Here is a 9,700-nt window from a genome sequence, read left to right on the forward strand (position 1 = left end):
CTATCATACATACACTGTTACAATGGTAAACACGAGCTTCAGTTTCAAATCATGACGTCAGTATACGTGTAATGAGCCAAACACTCAGACTTCAGACTGCTTTGCATGCGACAAAACAATTTTTAGCTTCCTGTGTTGTCAGTGAGACAAGATATTACTGATGACATCTCAGACAAACAGCTCTGGCTGTCAGCAAATAAGTCCCGGCCATCTGCTCTTTAAACCTTCTGTTTGTAAGGGGCAACCAATCAGAAGAATGTTAGCTTAAAGGCAGAGCACGCAAAACAGCTTGTTTCAGACAAGGGAATTTGAGGAACTGCACCAGGGTCCGATAGAAAATGAAGAGAGGTCAGTTTGAACTGCGAATCATGCACAGCTACTCTAATCAAGTAAAAATAGAGAAGAGAAGGAGCTGGAAATAAGAACAATAGTGAAGACTTTTTCACTTCACTAGCTCAAAATAAATGAAATGGCTGTAATTTTTAGAAACATCAGAAATGTCCCACAATGTTTCCATGGACGTCCCGATGCAGGATGGGTGGGTAACTGTTGTAAGCTGTCAGCTCGTATTGTAGTTGAAATTAGGAAGGCGCACAGGAAGGGCATGCACCCATTTCTTTTAGATTTCAGAAGGAGGGAGTGTGGATCAATTAAAAGATCCCTGCATTGTTCTGTTTTACATACTCCCTACTGACACAGCTAAAGCGAGTTTAGATTCAGGATTAAAGAGTTTCACAGCCTATACCTAGAGATGGGGTGGGACACACAAACGTGTCATTTGGATTTTAGAAAGAGGGAGTGTATCAATTAAAAAATCATTGTCCAGTTTTGTATTAGATCCTTTATACAGAAACAGCTTGTGTAAAGTCAGGATTAAATACAAGCTGGACGTGTAAGCATAGTTTAATCTGTTGGCTCTCGGAAATTTTGTAATGAAGAGTCATCACCAAATCAGTCCGCCACATAGATTATAGTTAGGAATACTCATCGGTAACCATGTGGCAGAACAAAGAGCATTCAACTCCTCTGGCTGGCTGCCCTGCTCTCCTCTTAAATTCACACTGCTCAGACTGTGTTCACCCTCCTCTCTCCTTCCGTTGGCATTCCGTGCGCATCTACAGCCCACAGGCGTATTTCATCCGGAGTAACCAGTCAGACGAGCCATCGAGGTTTACTATTGTCCTCATAAAATGCCACAAAGCTGGGGCATTCTCCGCCCTGGCAGCACACTGCATTAGAGAGACAAAGTGCCCAGGGAAAGAAACACACATTCATTTAGACAGATTTGCTTCTAAATGGCCAATTTGTCAAGTCCACTCCAAGAGTGTTTACAGGGAAACAGAGCTCGGCTCTCTGTCTGTTGTCATCTCCCGGTACTCTCAGCCTGGTGTAGTATGCCAGGACTATTTGTCATAGTTTCAAGGAATATGAACTTATTACATACCAAATAACCTAAACAGAAATGGATCAATTTAAATCCTACAAAATCCAGTAACATGCTGTTTGTTCTTTTGGCAAACGACGCCCTGCTTTCTGTGGCCTAAAACAAAGCTTCTTAGTGTTTGTGGTTTTACTGCGCTGTAAATCCGCCATGGGTTTATTGATAATCTCCACTTATTCCAGGCCATATCTCACCTGCTGGACCCCGGCTTGTGCACCTGACTATGCAAAGTGAGCTGAACGCATCCAGTAATAATAATAGCAGCAGCTGGCATTTGGAAGCGCACGTGAAACACTGCAAACAATACTGACAAACAGCAGTTAGGCTGGCAGTGCGGTAAAACTGATAAAGCAGTTATAATGAACTAGCTCCAATAAAATGAAATAGCAGCTGTGAAAATGACACTTTGTGTAAATGAGGTGCTGATAACATTTTGGCTGGTTGCAATGGAGTCGTAAATGAAGGAAAACAGGACCGTCTGGATCAAGGGAATAACAGGTGAGCACTTCAGAGAAAAGCAGAAGTAAATGAAACACTATTACTGCAACAGTGGGTATCTATGAGTACAGTTAATATCCGTGTTACAGCTTTCAATCAGGCTGGGCTCTCTAACTGGCCCATCGCACCACCTTTATTATTTTAAATTTAACTTTATTTTTTTTCTGCCTTTCTGTTGTAGAGTTTCTGCCGTGTTTGGGCCAAGCTTTAGCTGGCGGCCTCAAATTTGACTAGATGGTATTACATGGTCAACTGAGTGACTGCAAGGTACCCAGGTCCTGTGGTTGCAACACAAGCCCCAATCATCCCCCCTCCACCACCGTGCTTAAAGGTTGGTGATAGCTGAAACGCTTATCCTGATGTGCTGTGTTTGATTTTCTTCAGACATGGGGTTTTGCATTTTGGCCAAACATCTCTATTTCAGTGTTAACTATCCAAATAATATTGCTACAGACATCTTGTGGTTTGTTTGTTTGTGGTTTGTCAGCTTTGCAAACCGAAGCTGTCTTTTCTCTCTCTCCTGCGAACGCTCCCAAACAAGTCGTACTCGTTCAGTCTTTTTCTAATTGCACTGTCATTAACTTTAACAGCTAACATACTAACTGAGGCCTGTAGAATCTGAAATGTAGCTCTCTGTGTGCTGCATGCTCTAACCTCGGAGTGATTTTGCTTGGACATTCATTCCTGCAACAAGTGTGACATCATGCAAACACACATCTGAATGCTCCAACTGCTAAAACCTGTTTTTATATATCAGGTAATCCTGTGCATTTGTGTACTTAATTTTCTGAGTCCTGCAAATGCTTTGTTTTTCACAGCAGTCACCAGCTCCATAAAGCTGCAGCAAAACAAGAAAAAAAACACACACATTCAAAGAAAGGCATCGATAAATGTCTCAAGACTTCTTTGTTGCTGTGTTTTACTTTATGTTGTTCCTGGGATTTTTTCCAATGATTTAGATATTTTGGCTCATCATACTGAAAAATGAAGTGTAATACATAGGTCATAAAAGAAAACATTCAGTGCTCTCACACAGCTGACATCTGTGTTTGAGAATTTGAGGCTTGCCTTAGTCTTCAAGCTGTACTTGTGTTCCTGCATCTCCAAATTTATTCCAGCAAGTATTTTGGTTTTAATTCATTTCAGAAACCTTCAATGTACACACTACACAACATTTGCAATTAATTTCAGGTTTCCTCTCACCTCATGTCTCAGTGTCTCCTCAGGAACATGTATGCAAACCAATGCAAACAAGTACTTACGAATGAAACATATAGTTTCATGATGGAAGCTCAAAACTGTCCCCGAGCTCTCAGAAAAAACATACTTGGGGAGTGTTGGCTCTTGCAAATGACATCATATCCTGTCACAACACATCTGCAGCCAACTTAAACAACGTGGAGCTTCATAAGCAGCAGCATGTGTGAGAAAAGGCTTGATTAAAACAAGCAGCATCCCAAAGAGAGGCCTAAACCTGCTCAGTTACATCCTGAACAGCACAGTTTGCAGGTGTGCCCTGCGTGGCAATGCGTTTTGTTGAGGAGGTGCAAGTAGGCCAAGTCTCTATCGCAATGTCACATCAGAAATTTTAAAAAAGAGAGGAAAAAACTGGATGCTCCACTGCAAGAGCAACACACATCCCCCTGAGATAAAGCTCAGCATTGTGCTCGGTGTTAACAGCGTGTACTAGTGAAATGCAGACGGGCAGGCCAGGCTCACACCCCCTGGGTCAGGTAGTTTTTATGTGGGACAGTCATTGTATGAGCAGAAAAACTGCTGGAGAATTACAGATTTATGACTTGTACTTTTCCAGCTGTCTTTTGTAACAAAGAAAGAATGAAAAAGAAAAAAACAAAACTCCAGCTTCAAGTATTTAAAATCTGGTGTGCAACAGAAACACAATTAAGAACAGATTGATGGCTCTGAGAACGGTTGATGACTCTTACCAGCATCCTTTGGAAACTAGACAATTGGAACAATATGTTTTTAACATGTGAGGTAAATGAACTAAAAACTAACATTTATAATAGATATTATTTAAAGCTCACTGAGATTCTACACCACAAGTTAAAAAAAAGAAGTATAGCAACAAGACACAATGAGCTGATTTGTGACCTTTAGAGCTGCAGCTACACGTGGCTTCTTTCAACCTTAAAAAACACATTACCAGTGCGTTTGTGCTAAGCTAAACTAATTAACCGTTGGTAGTGACCTTACATGTGCTGTACAAAAATGAGACTGGTATCACTTTTTTTAATTAGCTCTGTCCTAGAAAGAAAAAATGCCTTTTTACCACAAAATGCCAAACTCTGACTCTGAACTCTCAGCAAATTACAGCAGCCTCATCATTTGGCTCTTTATTTGGCTCAAGCTAAAAGAAAAAAATGCAAACATGAAAAGCAATTTTTCTTAGTTTCACCACATGCGTGCGCTTGAAAATATTGTGGCCTGTGTCACTCGGTGGACACTGTTAACCACGCTGGCCGTGGTAATATATGGACACTGCGTTTTGTGGGACGCCAGATCTTTCAGCGGTCAGCTCGCTGGGTTCAATTTGTTATTGCTGGGAGGAAAATGAAAGAATCCAAAGAGCTAATGAAGCACAGATGCTTATGTGGAGAGAGAGAAGCAGACTAAAGGATGAGAGCGGAGAGGGAAATGAAAATGTACATGTCATGTACTACCATGGTAGTTTTCACAGACTACAGTTAATCCATCCGTGAAGATTCAGACCGTCATTTCTCATCCTCTGCAAGTGCTGAGTAGTAGTTAAGTAGTTAAAATGGACTTGAACTAAAATCCTTAGGGCAAGGGGGAACCAGGACGCCAGGTTAGGGGGGAGATATCATCACCCCCACCCAAGATTGGGTACCAAGCCCCAAGTGTGCAAAGAGAAGGATCGTTGAGTGCGAGAGGAACTGACCTGAAAGATAAAATCATAGCCAAGCTTGAAACCTGCATCCCCTGTAGCCAAGACTACGTGAAGTACCCTCAGAAGATCTACTAGATGATGTTAATGCAGCACTACAGACGATACCTACAGTCTCCATTAACTAACAGACTAACAAGCTGATCTACAATATGGCAGCAGTGATGAGTGAGATGCTTGGCTACAAGTTGAACAGCCACAAGGGGCAGTACCCTCTATGGAGAAGGAGGCTAGAGGCTAAGATCAAGGTAGCACGGAGGGAGGTTAGCCAACTATCGGAGTTGCAGAAAGGTGCAATGAAGAAGGTGCCTAAGAAGTACAGGAACCTGTCCATACCTGAGGCCTTGGAAAATGCCAAGCAATGACTCACAGACTTGGCCAGCCGCTTGAAGAGGTACACCAGAGAGATCGAAGGCAGGAGAATAAACCAGCTGTTCTGCACAGAACCAGCCAAGGTGTACTCTCAGTGGCAAGGGAACAATATGAGAAGAGCACCACCAAGGCTGGAGACTGAGGAATACTGGAAGAGCATATGGGAGAAGGACGCAACCCATAACGGCAATGCTCAGTGGCTAGTGGATCTGAGGGCAGACCACAGCGACCTCCCTGAACAGGGTCCAGTAACCATCACAGCGGCAGACATCCAAGAAAGGGTCTCCAGTATGAAGAGTTGGACAGCACCAGGACCTGACATGGTTCACGCCTACTGGCTGAAGAAGCTGACTGCACTCCACGAGCGTCTGGCAGCACAAATGAACCAGCTGCCAGCTGATGAGAGACACCGGGACTGGCTAAGCCAGTGGTTCCCAAACTCTTTTTGCTGCTGGGCTCCCCTTTGTTTTACAAGAAAAATGTTCGCGCTTCGTGATTTGGACAGCCCAGCGCGTGCTCCCGACGAAGGGAAAAGCAATTATGCAGGGGAGACCTACCTTGGCACTTGTGCAGGTGAAGCCAAAGGGAAGATATGCTTCACCATATTTTCTAGTCTTTGGCTTAGAATGAAGTTGGTTTGGAAACATATTCAGCGATGCTTCATCTCCTGCTTTGCGTTTGTGTGGGCGCCCATGCTAGCAGTGTCCAAGCATTGTAGTTCTTTTCCCCTTTTCATACCGCCCCCCCCCGCAATGGCTCTGCTGGGCCCCACACTTTGGGAAGGTCTGGGCTAACCGAAGGCCGGACAGTCCTGATCTTCAAGGACCCCCAGAAGGGACCGGTCCCCTCCAACTACTGACCAATAACCTGCCTCAGCACCACATGGAAGCTCCTGTCAGGCATCATAGCGACTAAGATGAACAGGCACATGGGTCAATACATGAGCGGGGCACAGAAAGGGATGGGCAAGAATACCAGAGGTGCAAAACACCAGCTACTGGCAGACCAAGCAGTCAGCCGAGACTGCAGGACCAGACTGACCAACCTGTGCATTGCTTGGATTGATTACAAGAAGGCCTATGACTCAATGCCGGACACCTGGATCCTGAAATGCCTAGAACTATATAAGATCAACAGGACCCTGAGAGCCTTCATCAGGAACTCAATGGGCATGTGGCGTATAACACTGGAGGCCAACCTCAAGCCCATAGCACAAGTCACCATCAAGTGCGGGATCTACCAAGGAGATGCTCTGTCCCCACTGCTGTTCTGCATAGGCCTGAACCCCCTCAGTGAGATCATTGACAAGACTGGCTACGGATACCGACTACGGAACGGAGCAGTTGTCAGCCACCCCCTGTACATGGATGACATCAAGCTGTATGCCAAGAGTGAACGAGACATCGATTCACTGATCCACACTACCAGGCTATACAGCAATGACATCGGAATGTTGTTCGGACTGGAGAAGTGTAGTCGGATGGTAACAAGGAGAGGGAAGGTAGTCAGAATGGAGGGGATCAAACTACCAGAAGGCAACATTGCAGACATAGAGGACAGTTACAAGTACCTGGGGATCCCGCAGGTGAATGGGAACCATGAAGAGGCCGCTAGGAAAGCTGCAACCACTAAGTACCTGCAGAGGGTCGGGCAAGTCCTGAGGAGTCAGCTGAATGGTAAGAACAAGATCCGGGCCATCAACACGATCAGGTACCCTGCTGGGGTAATAGGCTGGCCAAAGGAGGAGATAGAAGCCACTGACATAAAGACAAGAAAGCTCCTTACCATGCATGGAGGGTTTCACCCCAAGTCCAGCACCCTGAGGCTGTACGCTAAGCGGAAGGAAGGGGGCCGGGGACTGGTGAGTGTCAGCACCACAGTCCAGGATGAGACAACGAACATCCAAGAATACATTGGGAAGATGGCCCCAACTGACCGAGTGCTCAGTGAATACCTCAGGCAGCAGAAACCCAAGAAAGAGGAGGGAGACGAGGAACCATCATGGAAGGACAGGCCCCTGCACGGTATGTACCACCGGCAGATAGAGGAGGTGGCTGATATCCAGAAATCCTACCAGTGGCTGGACAAAGCTGGACTGAAAGACAGCACAGAGGCACTAATCATGGCAGCACAAGAACAAGCTCTGAGCACAAGATCCATAGAGGCTGGGGTCTATCACACCAGGCAAGACCCCAGGTGCAGGCTGTGTAAAGATGCTCCAGAAACAATTCAGCACATAACAGCAGGGTGCAAGATGCTAGCAGGCAAGGCATACATGGAACGCCATAACCAAGTGGCCGGCATAGTGTACAGGAACATCTGTGCCGAGTATAACCTGGGAGTCAAAATGGGAGATGCCCCCAAGGGTGGTGGAGAATGACCGAGCTAAGATCCTGTGGGACTTCCAGATACAGACGGACAAAATGTTGGTGGCTAACCAACCGGACATAGTGGTGGTAGACAAACAGAAGAAGACGGCCGTAGTGATCGATGTAGCGGTTCCGAATAACAGCAACATCAGGAAGAAGGAACACGAGAAGCTGGAGAAATACCAAGGGCTCAGAGAAGAGCTCGAGAGGATGTGGAGGGTGAAGGTAATGGTGGTCCCCGTGGTAATCGGAGCACTAGGTACAGTGACTCCCAAGCTAGGCGAGTGGCTCCAGCAGATCCTGGGAACAACAGCGGAGATCTCTGTCCAGAAGAGCGCAGTCCTGGGAACAGCTAAGATACTGCGCAGGACCCTCAAGCTCCCAGGCCTCTGGTAGAGGACCCGAGCTTGAAGGATTGACAGCGGGGGAATTTTTAAAAAATATATACCTCATTTTTATATATTTTGATAGTAAAATTGGAACTTGGTGCTGCAATTTATTCAAATATGTTCAAACACACATAGAAACAGAATATAAAAGGTGCTTAGTTTGTACATTTCTAATAAGCTTAACATAATTCTTCGACACAGTTTGAACTCGCTTATTCAGCTTTCTTCAGGAATAGTTTCCAGGCTTCTTGGAAAGCCATGTTTGCTTTACATGGCTGGGCTGTATACTTTGTCATGCTAAAAAAAATGAAGCTTTTGCCAGGTAGATATATAATGACAGAGCCTCCACTGTGTTTTACACTGTAGACACTCACTGTTGCACTGTTGACCTCCTATGTACACAATGACAATGAGTTGAACCACAAATTTGGCTTCTTGACAGCCGCCCTTCCACTGAGACCATTTCTGATGACATTTCAGTGAACAATAATCAACTGAAGGGCCAGATGTATCCCTCAGGTCCTGTTTCAGGTCTTGCTCGATTTTTTTTCCATATTTCTTAAGGACATGACTTTCACATACTGTTCATCTGCTGTAGACAGTTTTTTCTTTCTTCTTCTTTTTGTCTTCCCCTCATGCAGTTTCCTCAGATTTGCTAAAGACACACTGCACAGCATGCTGAGATATGCCAAGTCTATCATCTATCTATCTATCTATCTATCTATCTATCTATCTATCTATCTATCTATCTATCTATCTATCTATCTATCTATCTATCTATCTATCTATCTATCTATCTATCTATCTATCTATCTATCTATCTATCTATCTATCTATCTATCTATCTATAGTCTGACTTGGTGGCTGTGCTGCTGGGTGTGAATATTTAGCACTCAATCAAAATATACATATACATATATATAAATATAGTGAAGCTATCCAACTGTTTGAGAGCATAGAGGCGTGTCTTTGGTCTCAGCCAACCTCATTTAATCAAAACATAGTTTATCATGTAGCTTACTGGCAGGGAAGCTTTAATCAGAGGTTTTCCAATACACCTCTATGAAATGTTGTGGCACAGAGGAAGCACTGATTTTAGGCTCTCAAGTAGAGCTCTAAATCCACAAAAAAAACTTGTAAATAAGCATTTTACATAAGGCTTAACTCTAGCCATGCAACCATGAGTAAATATTTCCCTCCACTGCAATTTCCTAGCAGACTTTTTACATTATTTGCAGACCATTTGCACAACATTTCAATGAAAATTGTCAAACTAGATCATTTTATTGTTTCACTGTAGATTGTTTTGATAAGATGTATGCCTCTTGTAATTATCTGCTGCATAGAGATTTCGTACCAGGAGAGGAGAAGAAATATTTGTGGTGTCTTGGAGTTAAAATATAGCACCTCTCACTTCATAAATAGCAGCTGTAACAGACTTGTGCTTTCAGCAGACACAGACGCATTCAATGCTCCACTGAGGTAATTTTCTTGGAAAACTTCCAGCAATGTGACTATTTTGCCGTGTGTAACAGAGGACATCAGCGTGACGTCGCAGTCAGCCCACTCCTTCACACCGCACAGGTCAGAGGTCAACAGAAGAGCATTTCAGGACAGACAATATGGCTCCCTGGAGGTATGGATGAAGCTACAGCTTGTCTAGCCATCTGCTTCAACCTGCCCCCATTACTCCAGCTGTCTT

The sequence above is a fragment of the Rhamphochromis sp. 'chilingali' genome, assembly GCF_963969265.1.
Source record: "Rhamphochromis sp. 'chilingali' genome assembly, chromosome: 6".
In the NCBI taxonomy this organism is placed as follows: Eukaryota; Metazoa; Chordata; class Actinopteri; order Cichliformes; family Cichlidae; genus Rhamphochromis; species Rhamphochromis sp. 'chilingali'.